General features: G+C 45.7%; 1 pseudogene; it reads right to left on the reverse strand.

Moving 5' to 3' along the window:
- Positions 1 to 20,139: 20,139 nt before the first annotated feature.
- LOC140207928 (probable G-protein coupled receptor 139) lies at positions 20,140 to 21,931 on the reverse strand (annotated as a pseudogene).
- Between the last annotated feature and the right edge of the window lie 404 nt (positions 21,932 to 22,335).

A 22,335-nucleotide genomic window follows, 5' to 3' on the forward strand; every position in this document is an offset into this window, starting at 1 on the left:
TGTCGCATCGAAGGTGTGTTTCAGAGAACAGGGATACTGACAGCTCCTCAGTTCTACAGTCTCAGACCGAAGGCATTCAGTCCCACACTGAGCCCAAGCCGGATACACATTCCACTGTTACACTGAACCACACATGTTCAGTATTTTCATTGTATTCTGTACCACAGTGTCCTATAGGTAGCGAGAGTGACCCAGATCCCAAATGCCCACACACGGTGCTGGGAGGATTGCAGCAGCGGGGTTGACAGAGTCAGTATGGGTTCAGGACATTAGAAACAGTTGGAGCATTACGAACTGATGGATGTGGTGTTGGTGGAATATTAGGAAGTTTATAATAAGCAAATAAGGTTCTGGTGTGCTTGTGTAGACTTAAAATTAGTCAGCAGTTCAAAGACAGAGAGAGGGAATGAATAGGCCACTTTCGATTTGGGAAGGTGTGACGAGTAGGGTGAACCAGAGATTGGAGCTGAGACCCCAGCTGTTCACAGTGTGCATCACTGATTTGAATGTGCGATGTTATCAATGTCTGCTCGTGTTACAGAGCTGGGCGGCAGGATCAGTAGTGAGAAGGATACAGAGTGGGTCCGGGGACTCAGCCAGAAGTGAATGAGTGAGGACCTGGCACATGTACAATGTGCGGGATGACTTGAGGCCAACCATTCCGAGAAGAACAAGGTAGGAAAAGCCATTTTTACGTGGGGGCGGAGGTCATCTTTCAGAGGGACGTGAGGAGCATTTTGAATAATTCACTGAGAGTTAACATTCAGGTACTACAAATATTAAGGGAAACAAACTTGAATTTGTCCTATGAAGCAGAATGACTGGGGAAGAGGAGGTGTCTAACTGGGTTCTGGCGAGAATGCATCTTGAATATTATAACCATATAACCATATATAACCATATGACAATTACAGCACAGAAACAGGCCATCTCGGCCCTTCTAGTCCGTGAAGAACTCTTACTCTTACCGAGTCCCACCGACCTGCACTCAGCCCATAACCCTCCATTCCTTTCCTGTCCATATATCGATCCAAATTAACTTTAAACGGCAACATTGAACCTGCCTCAACCACGTCTGCTGGAAGCTCGTTCCACACAGCTACTACTCTCTGAGTAAAGAAGTTCCCTCTCATGTTACTCCTAAACTTTTGTCCTCTAACTCTCAACTCATGTCCTCTTGTTTGAATCTCCCCCATTCTCAATGGAAAAAGCCTATCCACTTCAACTCTATCTATCCCCCTCATAATTTTAAATACCTCTATCAAGACCTCCCTCAACCTTCTACGCTCCAAAGAATAAAGACCCAACTTGTTCATCTTCTCTCTATCACTTAGGTGATGAAACCCAGGTAACATTCCAGTAAATCTTCTCTGGACTCTCTCCATTTTGTTGACACCTTTCCTGTAAATCGGTGACCAAAACTGTACACAATACTCCAAATTTGGCCTTACCAATGCATTGTACAATTTCAACATTACATCGCAACTCCTATACTTAATGCTCTGATTTATAAAGGCCAGCATACCAAAAGCTTTCTTCACCACCCTACCCACATGAGATTCCACCTTCAGGGAACTATACACCATTATTCCTAGATCCCCCTGTTATACTGCATTCTTTAATGCCCTATCATTTACCGTGTATGTCCTATTTTGATTAGTCCTACAAAAGTGTAGCACCTCACACTTATCAGCATTAAACTCCATCTGCCATCTTTCAGCTCACTCTTCTAACTGGCCTAAATCTCTCTTCAAGCTTTGAAAACCTACTTCATTATCCACAACTCCACCTATCTTAGTATCATCTGCATACTTACTCATCCAATTTACCACCCCATCATCCAGATCATTATTGTGTATGACAAAAAACATTGGACCTAGTACAGATCCCTGAGGCACACCACTAGTCACGGAACTCCGATCTGACAAACCGTTATCTACCACCGCTGTCTGGCGTCTCCCTTCCAGCCACTGCTGAATCCATTTTACTACTTCAATATTAATACCTAACGATTGAACCTTCCTAACTAACCTTCCGTGTGGGACTTCGTTAATGGCCTTACTGAAGTCCATATAGATTCAATAAGATTTGTCAAACGTGACCTTCCACGCAAAACTCCATGTTGACTGTTCCTAATCAGACCCTGTTTATCCAGATAATTACATATACCATCCATTAGAATACTTTCCATCAATTTACCTACCACTGACGTCAAGCTCACAGGTCGATAATTGCTAGGTTTACTCTTAGAATCCTTTTTAAACAATGGAACAAATGAGCAATACGCCAGTCCTCCGGCACCATACCCGTTTCTAATGACATTTGAAATATTTCTGTCAGAGCCCCTGCTAGTTCCACACTAACTTCCCTCAAGTTCCTCGGGAATACCCTGTCTGGACCCGGAGACTTATCCACTTTCATATTCCTTAAAAGCTCCAGTACTTCCTCTGCTTTAATCATCATAGTTTCCATAACTTCCCTACCTGCTTCTCTTATCTGACCCAATTCAAAGTCCTTCTGCCTAGTGAATACCGAAGAAAATAAATTGTTCGGAATCTCCCCCATCTCTTTTTGCTCCACACATAGCTGTCCACTCTGATTCCCTAAGGGATAAATTTTATCCCTCAGTATCCTTTTGCTATTAATATAACGGTAGAAACTCTTGTGATTTATTTTCACCTTATTTGCCAAAGCAACCTCATATCTTCTTTTAGCTTTTCTAATTTCTTTCTTAAGATTATTTTGACATTCTTTACATTCCTCGAGCACCTCATATTCTCCATGCTGCCTGTAATTATTGTAGATATCTCTCTTTTTCCCAACCAAGTTTCCAATATCCCTTGAAAACCATGGCTCTCTCAAACTTTCATCCTTTCCTTTCATCCTAACAGGAACATAAAGATTCTGTACTCTCAAAATTTCACTTTTAAATGACCTCCATTTCTCTATTCTATTCTTCCCATAAAACAAATTGTTCCAATCCATTCCTTCTAAATCATTTCGCATTTCCTCAAAGTTAGCCTTTCTCCAATCAAAAATCTCAACCTTGGGTCCAGACCTATCCTTCTGCATAATTATGTTGAAACTAATAGCATTGTGAACACTGGACCCCAAGTGTTCCTCAACACAAACCTCCGTCACCTCACCTATCTCACTCCCAAACAAGAGATCCAACACTGTCCCTTCTCTAGTTGGTACCTCTATGTATTGCTGCAAAAAACAAAACAAAACAAAAAAAACTACCCTGCACATATTTTACAAACTCCAAACCATCCAGTATGAGCTTCCCACTCAAACTGTCGTTTACCGGTCTCGTCGCACTTCCTCAGTAAACTCATCCTTGTAGCACTGAGAGTGCAGGGATTATTCCTCACACTGTTTGCACTGGTTCCAGGGATGGCAGGGTGTCGTGTGAGGAGAAATCGTGTGAGCCAGGCCGGTATTCTCTGAAATTTATGAGGAGAATTGATCGATTCTTTGAATTATTCAGACCGATTGGAGTGATGATTCTCCAGAAATAGGATTCTGTTACCATGGGTCATAGCTTCATCAAGAAAGAATAAAAATTCAGGACGGAGGGGGAAAGAAAATGTCCTTATTCGGTAATTGTTCATCTAGTTGCAATCCATAACAGTGCAGGACATGAAGGAGCCCTTTGGTCTGTGATGTTGGGCTGACGTAATTAAGCCAGTGATGCCTAATTAAATTAATCCGTCTCCCTGCATGTTGTCTATATCGCTTCGTTCTCTGTGTGTTTACTTGCCTAAGAGCCTCATAAATGCCACTGTTTCACCTACCTCCTGCTCCACCCCAGAACTCCATTCCAGAACCCCACAACTCTTTGTTTTATTTTCTTCTAAATTACTTCCTGCACATGTCTTTTGAATATTTTCCCCTCTCACCTTAACTGCATGCCCTCTGGTATTCGGTATTTGATGCTCTGAGAAAGATACTGGCTGTCTACTTTATTTGCGACTCGGATAAACATTTCAGTCTCCGTTTCGCTTCTGACACTCTGCGAAGAACAATACAAAATTGTGCAACTTCTCCTTTTAGACCTCCTCCTAAACTCCTCCTGTTGAAAGTCTTCTATTCCCTTTCCAAAGGCTCGGCATCCTTCCTACAATGGGGCGACCGAAACGAGATGCAATATCCCAGATGCAACCTGGCCAAACTTTTATAAAGCTGCAACATTACCTCCTGGCTCATGAACTGAAACGTTTATTAATAAAGGCAAATATGTCACGGAGCAGGAGCAGTGGAGGAAAGTGACTCATCAGTATGAAGCTGCAGACCTGGAAATGAGGCCAAAGAAAAGATAACGCGGGGTACGGAGTTGGCAGATGCACTAAATGAATATTTTGCACAAGACTTCACTGCGGAAAGTACAAGCTTTGCGCCAGATGTTATAGGCTGTGAGTGGGGGACATGATTGCAGTTACTATAACAAGGGAGAGTGCGCACAAAAAGCTGGAAGATCTCATAGTGTATAATCCCCCGGACCATGTGAACTGCGCTCTCGGGTTATAAAACAAGTAGCGCTCAAGACTGTGTAGGCATTAGTAATTATCTTTTCACAATTAAGTGGACTCTGGCAGAGAACTGGAAAATTGGAAATGTGACTGTACTCTAAAAGAAAGCAGGAAGGCAGCAGAAAGGAAGTTGTGGATCAGTTGGCCTGACAGCATTGGCTGCTAAAATTTTGGAGTCATTTGTCAATGATGAAGTTATGAAGTCCTTGGACACACAAAACAAGATAGGGCAAAGTCGGCATGGTTTCGAAAAGAGAAGATTTTGTCTGATGAACCTGTTGGAATTTCTTGAGGATATTAATGATGCCATACTAACGGGGACGCAGTGGATGTGGATATTGAGACTTTCATAAGGCCTATGACAAGGTGCCACACATAAGGCTGCTTACCAGGTTAAGGCCCGATTATATTATAGGAAAGTTACTGGCATGTTTAGAGCATTAACTGATAAGTAGGAGGCAGCGAGTGGGAATAAAAGGCTCCTTTTCTGGTTGCCTGCAAGTTTGTGTTCCACAGGGGTTGGGGCTGGGACCGTTGATTTTTTATGTTGTATCTCAATGATTGAAACGGTAGATGATACAGAGATTGGTGGAAGGAAGGGTAGTGTTCAGGAACCCGGTAGGCTGCAGTGGGACTCAGACAGATTAGGAGGATGGGCACTCGCTGCCTGCTACAAATTCACTGCGTCACCTTTAGGTACCGAATGTTTAATATCCTCAACAAATTCCAACAGGTTGGACAGGCAAAACTTTCCCTTAAGGAAACCATGCCGACTTTGTCCTACCTTGTACTGTGTGTCTAAGTACTCCATAATTTCATTTTAACAATTGACTCCGAGATCTTCCCAAACACGAATGAAGCCTAACTGATCTATAAGTTTCTTTCTGCTGAACGTTACTAATGCCTACACAATCTCCAGCGCTTCCTTTTTCAGAGCCGTGGAGTGGAGTTCATCTGGTCCAGTAGAGTTATGTACCCTTAGGTCTTTCAGCTTCTTGTGCACACCCTCCCATGTTATCTTAACTGTACTCACTTCCCTCACCTCACACCCTTGAACATCCGGCGCACTGCTAGTGTTTTGACAGTGAAGGCTAGTGCAAATTGCTCATTTAGTTCATCTGCCATCGCCTTGCCCCTTGTCATTTTATCCTCATTTTCTTGCGTTCCTATATCCAATATCATCTCGATTTATTTTCTGACATGCTTGAAAAAATGTTTTACTATCCACATTGATACAGTTTGCAGCCTGAATCTTTTCCCACCTTCTTATTTTTTTTTTACTTGCTCTCTGTAGGGTTTTTATAGCTTCTCATTCATCTTTCTTCGTATTAATTGGCGCTTTGTTTTGCCCCTCGCTTTTACATTTGCTCAAGTTGGATTTCTCGACTCTTACTACTCTGTGTTCGGAACAATGAAGAAAAACTTCCCACAGATGCCCTTTACGATCGTGTCTAACTGTGTTACAACTTCTGTCCGCTGATCACTCAGCACATCAGTGCTGTTCAAGCTCATGTCAGATTGCAAAACCTCACACTTGCCGGAATGAAATTTCACTTTCTTCATCAACTCTCCTGGCAAACAATCAAACCGTTTCCAACCTTTCCACTGCAGATGCGGAGCATTGCAAGGATGATGACTTGCTATAGTAACTTAGTCTGTGTGCTTCTATTTGTAAACACCATTCAGTAGCCATCCAGGTCGCCAGCATCACACTGATATGTCAGAGCCGGTATCTTTCTCAAGGCAGAAAATAAAGGGCATGCAGTGAAGGTGAGAGGGGAAAACGTACCAACGACACGTGTAGGAAGTTACTAAAAACAAAATTAAAAAAAAAAATAATCAATGGTTTGAGGGCGGCTGAAATATATTTCTGGGGTGGTGCTGCAGGTGGATAAATCAGTGGCATTCCTGAGGCTCTTAGACAGGCAAAGAAGCACACCGGGAATGGGGGTGTGGGGCGGGTGGGGGGGGGGGGTTGCAGACAACATGTAGGCAGATGGATTAGTTTAATTGGGCACCACTGTCTTGATTATGTCAGCCCAACATCACAGACCAAAGGGTGTCTTCCTGTCCTGCACTGTTATAGATTCTAACTAGAGAAAGAATCACTGATTAAAGAAATTCCCTTTTCCTCTCCGTCCTGAATATCTGTTCCTCCATTCTGAGGCTATGACACGTCGCAGCAGAATCGTTATTCAGGAAAATCCGGCATTATTTTCACCAAATGAGTTACTGCTGACGTAGTGCCCAAGAAATTTGCTATATTTCTCTGCAAATGGCCTAATATTTACATCAGAGGCAGTGGTGTTGAATTAAAGTGTTTGTTCAGGTAATTGTGACTAATGAAGTTGGTCAGGGGTATAACCGTATCCCTGGGGACTGATCCTTCTTATAAATAAAGGACATTTTGAATGAATGCAACAGTTCAAAGTTTCTGCCGGAGCTATCAATTCAAGAGCAACAGAAGTGAGACTCTCACTGAAATGGGGTATCCTGTCATCTTGCGGATAGGGGAAGTTTACTATCCTTTTATTTCAGCCTTTGGAATTCCCGGTAAGCCGCCGTATCAGCTGCTGTAGGTGGGGACTGAAGTTGAATTCCAATGCTGTAATTCTTTCTGTCGCTGGATTCCGCCGCCACATGTCCAGTCCAAGTCTACCGCATTTCCGGAATGGAATGGAAACAGAAGAAATGTGGATTTTGCGATCTGGATCTATAAACAAACCGCTGCTGGAATTCAGCGGTTCCGCTAATATCTATGGAATTCACGGCTCAGGCAGAGTTTTCTCAGCTGCTTTTGTTCAACAGTGTTACTGTTCTTTTCTATGCTTTTGGTTTGGTAGCGGTTACATTAATATTGCAAATACTGTGTTTGTAACAACCGCAGGAGGTTAAAAAGATCGATTGTGTGCATTTGCATGTGAGTGGTTGCGTGCGGTATAATAATCAAACCATCGACTGGTTGTAACATTTACGAGCAGTTCCATGTTGTAGCGTGAAACTTGTGGATTTTTAATTATAGTGTGCACTGTGACTGAATGTGAAGCAGCTGATGGACAACACAGTGAAGTCGTTGCTGACCCATTTACCATTACCAACTTGTCTCTTCATAGTTATTAATTCTGCGAAATGTATTCTATTATATCTGCAGCGTCAGTTACTTGACGATGAATTCCTTTCCCCTGTTTTCTGTGCTGGTTTCAATTGGAGGTTTCACATCTGTCTTTCAGGTTCGTTCAGATCGCGCTGTGATTATGGCATCAGCCAGTGTTTTGTTGTGAAGTCAGGGAGGTGGCAGATGCTGGAATAGGAAATACGGAGAAAGCTGGAAGCATTAAGCGTCATTCAGCTGAAATGGAAAGAGATAACTTAACAGAGGTGTCAGTGGCCTCTCTCAGAGCATTTCTGACACGAGACACTTTTTGCGGTGTTCCACACATTCTGTTCTTCCTGGATGAGTATTTCTAGCATTTCCAGATTGTTTCTGTCCTTCCGCTGTCCTGTAGCTGGCAGGGAGCGCCATGGAAGTTGATGATTGTCTAATGGAAGAATGCCGCAATCAGAGTCCGGATTTATTCATTTCATGCTAATGAGACGAGGAGAAAATCCTCCATCCAGTATGGACAATGTGGATGTGATTGCACAGCTTTAGCTTTCCGTTGGCTACTTCACATTTCGGTCATCAGTAAGGGATCCGTACACAGATAATAGTGACTTTAATTTACTGTGTGAAGTCCTTCTCTGCCCCTATAGATCTGCGCCCTCTTTAGACCGTTCCACCAATAAATGCAACAATAAAATGAAAATATTACAGGATGCCCTCCCACTGCTGCATTGGCTTCTGCTCAGTATTTCTCAAACTTGCTGTTCTGTGTCTCTCTTCCAGCGAACCTGCTGGCGGTTGTGATAGTGTCCCGGGGAAAGTGCGGTCTGTCCAAATGTGTCACTCGTTACCTGGTGGGAATGGCCGCCGCCGATCTCGTGGTCGTCATCTCGCAACCTCTGCTGACGTGGACTGCTTGGATTTATTTCCCTCAATCTTTCCTGTTCATCACCCCTGTGTGCAGATTCGGTGCATGGTTAATTTTCTCGAGCACTGCGACCTCTGTCTGGCTGACTGTCGCTTTCACTGTCGATCGATTTGTGGCTATTTGCTGTGAGAAGCTGAAAACAAAATATTGCACCGAGAGAACGGCGGCGGTGGTTGTATGCACAGTAAGTGTGCTGGCCAGTTTGGAGTGTGTCCCCTGGGGCTTTGTATACGAGCCTTTGGTAATAATGGGTGGTGTTCCCTGGTATTGTGTTTTTACATCAAGCTACAAAAAGTCTCCCTCATGGGCGGCATTTGCAATGATTTACCATATTTTAACCCCTTGTGTTCCTTTTTTTCTGATTTTGCTGTTCAATATTCGGACTGTCAGGCAGATTTTAGTGGCCAGTCGAGCCCGCAGGAGGCTCCGGGAACGAAAGTGTGCAGAGAATGACAAGGACCAGGAGATGGAGAACCGACGCAAATCCATCATTTTGCTCTTTAGTATAACCGGTAGTTTTATATTCTTGTGGGTAACACGAGTGGTTGGTATTTTACATCTATCAACGGGTTTCAAAGACGTTTGTTTATTATTCTGTCACTGACCCCCGTTACATCACAGACGAGATATCGGGAATGTTGCAGATTATGAGTTCCTGCACCAACACTTTTATTTACGCCTTGACGCAGAGAAAGTTCCGAAAGGAGCTCAGAAATATTCTTAAATACCCATTGATTCCGATTATGAAACTCATTAGACGTTAGAAATAAATGTTGTAAGTTATTCAGTTGCCTTCATGTTTCTTATTCTGTACCGCCACTTGTGGGTAAATTTAAACCATGTTATGCATGGAGCTATAAAACTAAAACACGAGAAAACCTGCAGATGCTTGAAATAGAAAACAACACACACAGAATCAGAGTTTACTCTTTTCTACATTTGCTCTCTGGTCTGCTGAGCTCCATTAAGATCTTTGTGTGTTGCCTTAGAGTAACAACCCAACTGTTTACAGCGTCCCAGAGGGATCCACTTTGCACCTTACCTCACGCCCCGGTTGCATTGAATGTCGTGGCGAATCATTTACCCCTGTTTCCTGGTTCAAACAGAACTGCCTCATCATGGGGTATAATTCCGTCGGTAATAACCACCATTACACCCGTCATTATCGGTCCTTTCTTTCACCCTCGTTTTCTCCTCTTTCTCAACTTGTAGGTTCTCCTATCTGACATCATGAACTAGTTCCAGTAGCACAATTTTACTGATTTACATATGAAGACAAAATTCCATTGTCTTTACTTCAGAGACTGAGAGAGAGAGAGAGAGAGAGAGAGAGAGAGAGAGAGAGAGAGGAGGGAGATGTTGTGGACATCTGAAATTATGAAAAGCTGATATTAGGTCTCGAAGGAACATAGGGAACCAACGATACAATCACTCTGTGATTCGGGACACTGAATAGTGACGAGGAAATGACAAGAGTGAGGAGGATTAACGGAAATCCCAAGGCATTTTATGCATACACTGTAATTAACATTATGCTGGAGAGAGCGCAGGACCACTCAATGATAAAATTGTGAGTTTATACCCGGAGCCAGAATTGGCGTGCGAGGTAGCAAATAAATACTTTGCATTCATTCGACTTCATGAAGAAGTAGGACATGGAGGAAGAAGTGTGTATGGTGATATTCTCAAAGGGATGATAGTTAGGGAATGTGATCAAAGAGCATTAAGGTCGTAAATAACTCGTTGGGTTTTGTTCACTGGATGTCACAGACCACATGCAGGGAAAGATGTAGCTTAACTTGTCATCACGCTCGGAGAGATTCGGCGGGTGCGGGCGCCCGGTGCTCGGCCGGGGGCCGTGGTCGAGTTGTTGGCGACTTGGCCGGCTCCACCACCGGACTTAGTCTGGCGAGGAGGGTGTGCGAACACCCAGCAGGACTAAAAAAAACAAGGCCTTACAAAGAGTGGATGAGCTCTTTGAGAGCCAACGGTCATCTTCCCTGGAAGAGATTAAAGTCTCACCACGTATCTATTTCTTTGTCGTTGTGCTCACAGAAAGAAAGTGTTTTTTTTTGGAGGATCGATCAGGCGGATCGATCGGTGGCTCTTACAGTGTGAAAAGGGAGTGACTGGTGGGGAGTTGTCTATGTGGCCAACTCTTCCCTGGGATGATGATTCCACATCAGAAGAACGGCCCCCTTTGTTGCGGTCACAGTCGATGACTTTTAAAGGATTTCGGAGGACAACGGGAAGATCGACGGAGTCAGCTCGCTTGACAATTCAAATCTCTCCCTGTTTCTCTCTCTCTCTCTCCATCACTACTCAACTCAATACCACGAACTGAACTGAACTTTACTCATTATCGTAAGACTATTTATTTACCAGTAGACTTGAAGAAGCTTTGTTTTCATATACATTGCACACTTACTTATATGTAATCATTGCTAACTTGTTTGATTTACCTGCATTTATATTACTGTATTGCGTAGTTACTAACAAATATCATTAGTTAATAGCAATACCGGACTCCAAAGTGTTTTCTATTTCTGCTGGTTATTTAACCCGTCACGGGGCACATGACAATAAAGATAGTCTGTCATAGGTAAAGTCCTCCCCACCACTAAGAACACCTACAAGGAGGGATGTCACAGGAAAACAGCATTCATCATGAAAACGCGCATTGTCCAGGTGATGCTTGTTTAAGGACGCTGTCTTCAGGAAGGAGTTTCAGGAACGTCAATTCCCACAGCACTAGGTTTAGGAATAGCTTTTCTTCCTAAATGATCAGGCTTTTGAATTAGAGGGGAATAATTGCACTCACCCGAACAATGAGCTCACATCAAAGGGCTCCACAACTCAAGTGATTGATACTGACTTCATATTAATTGTTATCTTATTTCTTATTTACATCAGTTCCTTCAGTTAGTCCTGACGAAGGGTCTCGGCCTGAAACGTCGACTGCACCTCTTCCTACAGATGCTGCTTGGCCTGCTGCGTTCACCAGCAACTTTGAAACGAGGGGAGCAGTAGTGATAGCGGATTCGATAGTTAGGGGGATAGGTAAGAGGTTCTGTGGAAGAGATCCAGAATCCTAGACGGTCTGTTGTCTCCCCGGTGCCAGGGTCCGCGATTTCTCGGATCGAGTTCTCAGTATTCTCAAGAGGGAGGGCGAGCAACCAGATGTCGTGATCCATGTAGGGACCAATGACGTGGATAGAAAAAAAGAGGAGATCCTGCAAAGAGAGTTTAGGAAGTTAGTTGCAATGTTGAAGAACAGGAACTTCGGGTTGCAATCTCAGGATAGCTACCCATGCTACGTGCTAGTGAGGCTAGGAATAGGAAGATAATGCAGCTAAATACGTGACTAAGGAGTTGATGCAGGAGGGAGGGCTTCATATTTCTGGACAATTGGGCCTTGTTCCAGGGAAGGTGGGACCTATTCCGACCGGACGTGTTGCACCTGAACTGGAGGGCGACTAATATCCTTGTGGGAAGGTTTGCTAGAGCTGCTCCGGGTGGTTTAAACTAGATTTGCAAGAGGAGGGGAACTAGAGTGTTAGAGCAGGTAGTGAGGTGGAGGAGGATAAAGGTCATGCGAGAACTGCAAGTATAGTGCATGGAATAAAGCCGGATCTAACATACAAAGAGGCTTTGAGGAAAGAGAAACAGAATAAAGGGTGTAAAGGTACTCAGGTAGAAGGGCTAAAGTGCGTGTACTTCAAAGGAAGAAGCATCAGGAACAAAGGTGATGAACTGAGAGCTTGGATACATACATGGAATTATGATATAGTGGCCATTACAGAGACTTGGCTGGCACCAGGGCAGGAATGGATTCTCAATATTCCTGGATATCAGTGCTTTAAATGGGATGGGGGAGGGAGGGGGAGAGTGGCATTACTGATCAAGGATACTAGTATAACTGCTGAAAGGGTGGGTAATATAGCAGGGTCTTCTTTTGAGTCAGCATGGGTAGAAGTCAGAAACAGGAAGGGAGCAGTTACTCTATTGGGTATGTTCTATAGGCCCCGTGGAGGCAGCAGAAATACCGAGGAGCAGATTGGGAGGCAGATTTTGGAAAGGTGCAAAATAACAGGGTTGTTATCATAGCTGACTTTAACTTCCGTGATATTCATTGGCACCTGATTAGTTCCAATAGCTTAGACGGGGCAGAGTTTGTTAAGTGTGTGCAGGTAGGATTGCTGTCACAGCACGTTGACAGGCCGACTAGGGGGAATGCCATTCTAGATCTAGTATTAGGGATGTATGGGGTATCAGGGAGGGGTAGCATCTCTGGTGGGGGAACATGTCGCGTCCTTTTTAAGTCGGTTAGTCCAACTTTGGTCCCCACCTGGCACTCAGCTCTCACCTGTTGCTCCCCGTAGCTGTTTGCATGCGACAGCGGCCATACCCCGGGCAACGGCTTCGACAAGCCGGCTAAACCAGGTGTGGGTAGCCGACGGGCCTCAAACCCTTGGTGAGATAGGGAGTTGTCTATCCCAGCATGTGAAGACAGACTCCGGCGGACTGAGCGGCCGAAACCAATGGAAAGTCCAACGGTCAGGAAGGCGGTTTCTGCAAGCGTCGTGGAACGTGTAGAGCAGGACAAGACACAAACGATGTCCTGGTCATCCACTGCGCCTAGTGCCATCTCCAGCCGTCTAGGCTCTGTCTTGCCACTGGACCCAGATGGGAATTGGGAAGAGAGGGTGAGGATGACACTGTGCAATAATCCCTTTCTTAAATCCAAACCATACACTAGTCTCGACACTATCATATTGGTGTCAAGGTCCTCATCGACGCCGACGATGGACGAACACAAAAAGATAGGTACTTGGAGCTTAGGGAAATAGAGGGCTATGCGGTAGGGTAATTGCAGCCAGTTTCCAGAGTAAAGTAAATGGTTGGCACAACATTGTGGGCCAAAGTGTCTCTAATGTGCTATAAATTTCTATGATTCTGTGAAAGTCAAGGGAAATCTCCTATCCAACGGAGTGGTGACTTGTTGTAAACTGTAATCACAGGGAGAGTGAGAGGGGAACGGCAGGGACTAAGTTTGATATACTGATATGGAACAGAAAAATGGGCAGGGACCAGATGGGCCGAGTGGCCTCTCTAGTATACATTGTGAGTGTGGTAGAGAGTGTAAGTACCTGAGACACTGGATTTCATACAGAACTGATAAATTTTCACAGATCCACTATATTATACACCAGTCTAGTTTCAGGCGAACGTCAGCAGAACAGCCTCCTCCAATGCTCAGTGACCAGGGTTCAGTCCTGGGTGCGATGAACAGCCGCAAGAACTGCAGAAACTGACAGCGACAGTCCCTCATGAACCTACAGCTGACTTCAGTCACCGTGGTGGTTAAACATTCAACAGAGCAGATTTGAACTTCCTCCCTAATGTGAAGTTGCTGGTGGTGCTCACTCTTTGTTCACTCCGGACAGAAATGTAGCCTCTATTTATTGTGAACTCACCGGAGCATCACAAGGTGGGTTAATTGAATGAGTCTCTTCGCACACACGGAGCAGGTGAACGGCCGCTTTCCAGTGCGAAGCTGTTGGTGTATCTGCGATGGCCGACTGGATCCCTTCCAAAATGAGAGCCAGTGAATGACGTCACACTGCTATCAACGTCATGGCAATGTATCCAATCAGATCACGGGCATGGACACGTGATCGGCTCTCCTTGTAGCGAGTGGGGCGCTGTCTTCTCCAGCATCTCCACCTCCACATTCAAGGATCGGCGGCATTCAAGCGTTGGTGAACTGACAGAAACAGCGGAACTAACGTGCTGTTGTGTTTGTGATTCCCATACACAAATCTTTTGACTTTTCTACACTGTTAAAAGTTTGCAGAGCACGCCAAATGGGTGAAGGACATTTCAGCTGAGATAATTTTAGCCTCCATGGTGATCTCTGATTTAAAACTTTGTCACAGCTCAAAACAATTTAGAGGAACAACATCTCATCTTCTAACTGTCCACAGTACCGATATTTGGGCATAATACCAAACTCTCGGCAAATCAAAGATTATCAAACACCAAAGAACTACAGTGCACGAGCGTCCATAGCCACGAGACAGTCATCACTGTCGTCTTAGTTCAGCGCAAAGACGAGTGAACTGGAGCGAGGGAGTGACGAACGCGGTAACGTGTCTCGGGAAGGGAGGGGATGACGGGGAGTGGGAACTGTATAGGGGACTGAGGGGTGGTCGGAGACGGTGTCGGCGTAGAGGAGGATGGGGTGACGGAGACTGGAGGTTGTATACCTCTTCCCACCCCACCACATGCAAAAATGCCATTCCCTATTCCCAGTTCCTCTGTCTCAGCCGCATCTCCTCCCAGGATGAGGTTTTCTGTTCCAGGACATCTAAAATCTCCTCTTTCTTTAAGGATCGTGGTTTCCCTTCTACCGTCATCAATGATGCCCTCACCCTCATCTCCTCCATTTCCCGCATATCGGCCCTCACCCCACCCTCCCGCCACCACAACAGGAAAAGAGTTCTCTTTGTCCTCACCTACTACCCCAGTAGCCTCCGGATCCAGCAACTTCCGCCACCTTCAACAGGACCCTACCACTAAGCACACCTTTCCCTTTACACCCTCCTCTGCTTCCCACAGAGATATTTCCCTCCGCGACTCCCTGGTCCACACGTCCCTCCCCACCGATCTCCCACCCGGCACTTATCTCTGTAAGCGTAAGCGCTAGACGTGTCCCTACACCTCCTCTCTTGCCACCATTCAGGGCCCCAAACAGTCCTTCCAGGTAAGGCAACGCTTTACTTGTGAGTCTGTTGGGGTCATCTATTTTATCCGGTGCTCCCGGTGCGGCCTCCTCTACATCGGTGATTGGGGGGCCACTTCGTCGAGCACCTCCGCTCCGTCGTCAAAAAAGACAGGATCTCCCTGTTGCCACCCACTTCAACTCTGCTTCCCATTCCCATTCGGATATGTCCATACACGGCCTCCTCTACTGCCATGATGAGGCTAAACTCAGGTTGGAGGAGCAACACCTCATGTACCATCTGGGTAGTCTCCAGCCCCTTGGCATGAATATTGAATTCACCAACTTCTGTTAATTCCCTCCCCCTCCCTTCCCCCATCCTAGTTTCACTCTACTCCCTCCTCCAGCTGCCTATTACCTCCCTCATGGTTTCGCCTCCTCCTACTACCCATTGTGCTTTCCCCTATTCCTTCTTCACCTTTCCTGACTATCCCCTCCCTAACCCCCCTCCCCCACCCCTTTATCTTTCCCCTTACTGGTTTTTCACCTGGAACCTACCAGCCTTCTCCTTCTCACCCTCCCCCTACTTTCTTAATAGGGCCCCTGCCCCTTCCCTCTAAAGTCTTGACAAAGGGTTCCGGCCCGAAACGTTGACTGATCGTTTTCACGGATTCTGCCCGACCTGCTGGGTTTCTCCAGCCTGTTGTGATTGTTGCTTTGACCCCAGAATCTGCAGAGTATTTTGTGTTTACGGTGGGAGGGGGTTGTTTGCAGGGATGGGAGGGTGAGACAGATACGGTAAAATGTGCAGCGGGTGGAGGATTGACGGAGGGTCTGAACTGTAAACCGGAGAGAGAAGTTCACAGAGACGGATTGCGGCGTAGGGGATGTAGGGGTGACGGAGATGGGGAGGATTGTGGAGGCGGGTAGAGGATATGGGAAGTGGTGTAGGGGTGTTTGATATGTGGGGAGGGGCGAAGGTATGTCCATTTCTCACCGATTATATTCCCGCTCTCTGCTCAAGAGGTCGGTATCAGATACACACACACAAGTACTTCCAAATGGAAACGTTTGTTGCGCTTTGTGCAGAGCTGCTGCTGATCGCATTGAAAGGAACCGACATGGAGAACGACTGTCCAGATCGATAACGCTACATCCCAGCCCACAGGATCCTCTCCAGTAATGTACATATCCCTGAAGTGAGGTGGGTCTTTATGTTCTAGGTTTATCCACTCGGCTTCTTAAATGTTATAATAAATGTTATCACTGGCTTTATGGGATTTTGCTTGTGGCTATGAAGAACACAAATGTAGTGCTGACGTCCCCAGTAATCTCAATTACTGGATCTCTCAATAATGTGCAGTGTAGCTCCCGAGGCTCTGGAAGATTATCCACCTTAATGCCCTTTAAGAGACCGGATATGATCTCCTTAGTGGTGCGGTACAAATTTAAAAGGCATTTTGGATACGTACAGGATGTTAAAAGTTTAGTCACAGACTCTTTCAGTGGGGGAAATACCCTTCAGCCCATGTGCCAAAGTGATTGAGATGTACATTCAAGCTGATTCCTTTTACAGAGGAGATGGCTCAGACGTAGGCAGATGAAACGAGTTTAGATCCGCATAGAAGGGCTGGGCCGAAGGGCCCGTATGAACGGAAAGTATCGCGTCCGAAATATCGACTCTATATATCTCAGTAAATGCTGGCTGACCTGCTAAGTTTCTTGACATTATGCATTCTGTTCTGGCTAGCATTTGGGAGAAAATATATTTTGTGCTGGAAGACTGCAGAGGAGATTACCGGGATTGTTGAGTACGTGTTATGGGGTGAGATTGGATTGTGTTGATGTCTAGGGTTAATCTACAGAGGGATCTTGTGATCCAGTTCATAGCTCCCTGAGAGTGGCTGCATGGGATCATGGGATCGATTGCTTTCAGTAGTCGCGACACTGAGTTCCGGTGTCAGGTAGTTAGATTATGAGAACACTGAGTCCTCTTTTATTGTCATTTAGAAATGCATACATGCATTAGGAAATGATGCAATGTTTCTCCGGAGTGATATCACAGAAAACAGGACAGACCAAAGACTAACACTGACAGAACCACGTAATTATAACATATTGTTGCAGCAGTGCCAAGCAATACCATAATTTGATAAAGAAGAGACCATGGGCACAGTAAAAAAAAAAGTCTCAAAATCTCTAGTCCATCGACTCCCGAGTCCCCGATAGCAAGCGTCAAAAGGGAGAAACTCCCTGCCATAAACCTCCAGGCACAGTCAACTTGCCGATACCTTGGAAGCAGCCAAACCCAGCCGACATTCAGTCCATCCGTCCGAAAACTCCGATCTTCCGAGCAGCCTCTCCGATATCGCCTCCCGAGCGCCATCCTCTACCTAGCGCCTTCGACCTCTCCCCGGTCGCTGAAACACATACAGCCGAGGATTTCGGGGCCTTCAGTTCCGGAGATTCCGGTTGCCACACAGTAGCAGCGGCAGCAAAGTGGCATTTCAGAAGTTTTCCAGATGTTCCGCTGTTCTCTCACCAAATCAGGTGTCTCCATCAAATCAGGGTTGTGCACGGTCCCCTACTTGACAGATAACAGATATTCATCACCGAAGTGGCCGCGCTCTGCCGTCGCGCCGCCATCTTCTCCCCCCCCCCCCACCCCGTTGCAGTTTTATAATTCCTTCCTTGAACCGCATCCGGCCCTATTGTACTCTATCAGAGGAAGAAAAGGGATGCTTTGGATGGTGAGTAGAAGAGGCTGAAGGGGATACTTCCTGGATAAGGGGAGACTGGGCAATCTAGGGACATTTTCTCCAGAGTAGCAGAGGCTGAGAAAGACCACACAGATGAAAATATGGGAAGATAGGATGCAGAGACAGACTGGGCAGACGGTATCAATTTTCCCCGAAGGAAGAAATGTCCAATACCAGAGGGCATGCATTTAAAGTGAAAGGGGAAACCACATCACATACAAGAGAAAATCTGCAGATGCTGGAAATCCAGAGAAACACACGCAAAATGCAAGAAGGACTCAGAAGGCCGGGCAGTAACTATGGAAAAAAAAAAAAGTGCAGTTGATGGTTCCGGTCGAGAGTCTTTTGGACCTTTTCCGCACTATCTAGCTATCTGTGCATCTGTGTATGTATGTATGTATTTATCTATTTATCTATCTATTTATTTACCTATCGATCTATTTATTTATTTATCTAGAGTAATTTTGTATCATTTCCGTACACTGCTGCTGTAATAAAACAAATTATGCGAGGCAGTGATGTTATAGATGACTCAGAATGTTTAAAGGAGAGGTCCTTCACGGTTTTTTTTTCATTCTCATTGTGGTGGAAGGAAAGCGAAATGTGATGGAGAAGACGGATTCGATGGAGGTTCTCAGATACTACATGAATATGTGAAAATGGAAGGATGTGCGCCTTGTGCAGGCAGAAGGAAAGGCCGTAGTTAGCCATGACATTGCCAGTTCGGTTAGTTCAGAACAACGCAGTGAGCATAAGGGCCGACTGTACTTTTCCATGTCGGTGAGACCACAGCTGGAGTTCGGTGCACATCTCTGGTCGCTTGTCTCAGGAAGACGTGATTAATCTAGAAAGGCGCAGAAATGATTCACGGATTTGGTTGCCGGGAACAGAGGACTCGAGTCAAAAGGAGACTGTACAGTGACTGTGCAGTTATCGCAACACTGAGGGCGATGCGACATCGATTCTCCCCTCCGCCACCACAGGCCCTACTCTCAGATTCAATTGTAGGTGATGCTAATGGTGGAAAATGGCACAAATGATCCATAATGGAAGCAGTGTGACGTAATTCACAAACACCGTCATTGAGTTGTTGTGTTCGCTTTAAGAGGTGGTGCGTGACATAATCACGAGAATGTAAGGGGATTCCGCTTTTGGTTTCCTCGTGATGGAAGTAAAGGTCCCTAGTTTTTATTAAGCACCTAACACGAACGGGGCACATTTTATTCGCAAACTCTTACGAACTCACAGTAAATGTGCTCTGATCCCAGAATTTATCTCCGCCCCTCCAGCCCCACAATCGTTTTGTTCCCATTAAGAGGTGCTGCCTGACATAATGACTAGAGTGTAAGGGGATCGCTGTTGTTTTCCTTGTAATTCAACTGAAGGTTTGAAACTTCTATTAAGCACATAAAACGACCCGGGCTCGTTTTATTCACAAAATACTTGCGAACTCAGAGTGAAATGTACACTGATACCAGCAATGGGACCCGTCACTGTAGCCAACGAAAATGCATGTGAATTGCCTCCACTCCCTCAACTCCAGCCACACAGTGACTGTGCGTAGAACTTAACAACAGGATGGGTCACACTAGAGGGACTATATTATAGAGTTCAGTCGACAGCGGGAAATTGACCTGTCTCCGTCCAGCTTACCAGAAACTCTGGTCATTTCAATCGTCTCCATTTGCCGGCATCTCAATCTCCGAAGCTCCATGAAATAATAACCCACCCTGGACAATCCCTCACTATAACACAGGCCTCATAGTCACGGCAACATCCTCCTAAATCTCCCTCTCTCTCTCTCTCTCTCTCTCTCTCTCTCTCTCACACACACACACACACACACACACACACACACACTCACACACACACACGCACACAATATCTTTCTCGTTCTCACTACCTCACTGACCCCATGCGCACCCCACTGTCGTTTCATCACCTCATTCAGCCACTCTCTTACGTTTCCCCTCGCAACCGTGCCCTGTCTACCTCTCTCCACATCCCCTCTCCCCCTATTCTTAGGGTCAACGATCGTAATATCCCGGCGCTGCCGGTCGATAGGACAATCAGGCGGTGAATCTAGTTTGTGCTCAGGTCGCGGCTTTATTAATGAACTGAAGCACCGAGGTGATCGGATATTTCACCGCTCTGATCACCTGCTCCCTGAATTTCGACCGAGTCACCGCGTAAATAAATGTGTTCGTGCAGCAGGTCAAATTCTTCAGCAAAACCCCGACAAAGTGAAAGATCCATTCAGAATCATTGAAATCAAATCCTTTTGCTCTGGTCTCGTAATACATGAAATTTACAACCAGTGTCAGCCACAGGAGGATGAAGCTGCCGGAGAGGGTGAAGAGTAGAACCACAGACCTCCTCCTGCTCTCCATCTCCGGGTCACTGGGATTCTAGCCTTTGCTTTGACCCCTCAGTCCCTTACGGACCCGACTGGACATTAAAATGTGCCGGACTGTCAGAGCGTTGAGCAGCAGAATAACAACGAAAGGGATGAACGGATTTAAAACCGTATCGAGCCAATCATATCCTACCCACCAGGGGTCGGTGAGAGTATAGTCCATTAGGTCACAGAACCACGGTACATTGACGATTACCTCTCTGGGTTCCCAGAGGAAGTAGCGGGGGATGTTTTTCAGACAGCACAGCACGCCGGTTGTTGTTAGAACCAAAACCGCAGTTTTCCCGGTGCAATATTTTGTTTTCAGCTTCTGGCAGCAAATGGTGACAAACCGATCAAAAGTGAAAGCGACGGTGAACCAGACAGAGCAATATGTGGCTGTGAACCTCAGTACCTCGATCACCCTGCACACAGGGGTAATGCTCAGAAAAGTCCACGGAAAGTATTTATATATGATTCGAAATAAAGTGACCTCGCTAACAACGGTCAGTAGATCCCCTACTGCCATGGCCACCAGGTAGCGAGTGGTGCAGGTAGAGAGGCCGCACTTTCCCCGGGAGAGGATGACAATCGCCACGAAATTCACTGCGGGAAGAAAGAACAAACATTGGGTAGTGCTGAACACCTTCCCCGGAAATGGAAACGGGATCTGGTTTCAGCCAATGATCAGGAGTGCGAGAGGAGGTGAACGGCTGCTCATCTAACATAAACCACAGGTCACCTTGTCTCTGACCTGCCTTCCTCATTGTGGAGGTAAGACGATGTGTGAGCAATTGTCATGAGCAGCAACGATCGGCACTAATCCGACCCCAGTCCCTGATGGGGCCGGTTTCACTGGTTTAACCGTGAATGACCAGGCCTCTGGAAATAGCATCTGACGGGGCTAAAGACGGATCCGGAGGGAAACAAAACTCACAAAATGCTGGAGAACCTCAGCAGCTCCAGCAGCGATCATGGAATTGAACGAACACCCGAGCAGGTCTCAGAGCGAAAGCAGGAACATCTTAGTGATCCAATGTGGATTGACTCCGTTCATGGGTTAGTTCCACAGCGCAGTTCAATTCGATAATACACGGCAGTAGATCCATGGACTCGGGTTCAGGTGATCAGATCCAACTTTTAACTAGCAGGTAATGGAATCCGATTGCGACGGGTTTCACAGGGAGACATAAAACACAGGACCAGGTCCCCACTCCGATCAATAACTCAGAAACAGTCAACTGTAAAATGTAAACCTCTCACAGTCACATCCTCCTGGTGGGCTGCCCGTCCTTAAGACCCTTATGCCTTATGGATATTTGTTCAATGAACACCAAGTTGTAAAATAATCATAAACAGTTTCATATTGGTCAACGCAAAGAAATATCAAACAGTAATTGCTCCGGTCACTCACCGGCAACTCCAATAACGGCGATGAACATGTTCAATACTTTGTCCACAAGCAGGTACCTATCAAACAATGCAGGCATTTTTTTCTGGCCAGTGATTTGTCCCCGTCTGCTACAGGCAATCTCTCGGAATGAAATGTTGAGGCAGAACATGACTGGGGTTTTAATACCACTCAGCGACTCCACAGGGACAGATTTCAACAGATTCTAAAACAAAATTGTTTTAATTATTTACAATCCGATTACGTCAGACAAGTGCCATTCCTGTGGCGCAACATTGTGATTAATTTAGTGAATTAGCCGTGAAACTGCAAACAATTGAAATTATGCTGGCAGTAAGGGGTGTAAATTGCAAGTGGCATTCCTCCAGCAAAGGGGATATTGTTTCAAAGACCATCAGACCCAGCTCTGCACCTCATCGTGAGTCGGTACGACTTTTGTCCATCAGCTGAGCAGATCCACTGAGAGTAAAGCGGCCGCTCCAC

Source organism: Mobula birostris, chromosome 13 (assembly GCF_030028105.1).
Source record: "Mobula birostris isolate sMobBir1 chromosome 13, sMobBir1.hap1, whole genome shotgun sequence".
In the NCBI taxonomy this organism is placed as follows: Eukaryota; Metazoa; Chordata; class Chondrichthyes; order Myliobatiformes; family Myliobatidae; genus Mobula; species Mobula birostris.